This window comes from Penaeus monodon, chromosome 23 (assembly GCF_015228065.2).
Source record: "Penaeus monodon isolate SGIC_2016 chromosome 23, NSTDA_Pmon_1, whole genome shotgun sequence".
Lineage (NCBI taxonomy): Eukaryota > Metazoa > Arthropoda > Malacostraca > Decapoda > Penaeidae > Penaeus > Penaeus monodon.
The window spans coordinates 8,083,425-8,083,764 of NC_051408.1; the positions used below are offsets into that span (position 1 = coordinate 8,083,425).

The window sequence follows — 340 nt, forward strand, 5'->3', positions numbered from 1 at the left end:
ACACACCTTATAAGATAAATCAAACGGATAAACACGTCTTCAACAAAAACAAAAAAACAAAAGAGGATCGAGAACATAAGAATTGCAGGCTCTGAAGGCAAAGAAAGGTACGCGATCCCCTTCGTTCTTTGCATCATCAATCAAGTCTTATCAAGTCGATATCACTCTTTTGTTTACGTTCTTCTCCCTTTCACGTAATTCGATCCGGTGCTTCGTATGACGTTCTATCAGAGGTTGTTACTATTGTTGTGCATCAACGAGGAAGTGGTAGACATTTTTTTAAAGAGATTTAGTGAAAAAAATGTTTCATTTATTTTGTACTTTTTTAAACATTACCTAT

The 340-nt window shown here is 35.0% G+C and overlaps 1 protein-coding gene across 1 annotated transcript in view; it reads left to right on the top strand.

Annotated features, from left to right (window-relative positions):
- LOC119588121 (doublesex- and mab-3-related transcription factor 2-like) overlaps positions 1-340 on the top strand; it is a gene marked incomplete in the record, with an annotated part of 30,832 nt that overhangs the window by 18,314 nt on the left and 12,178 nt on the right.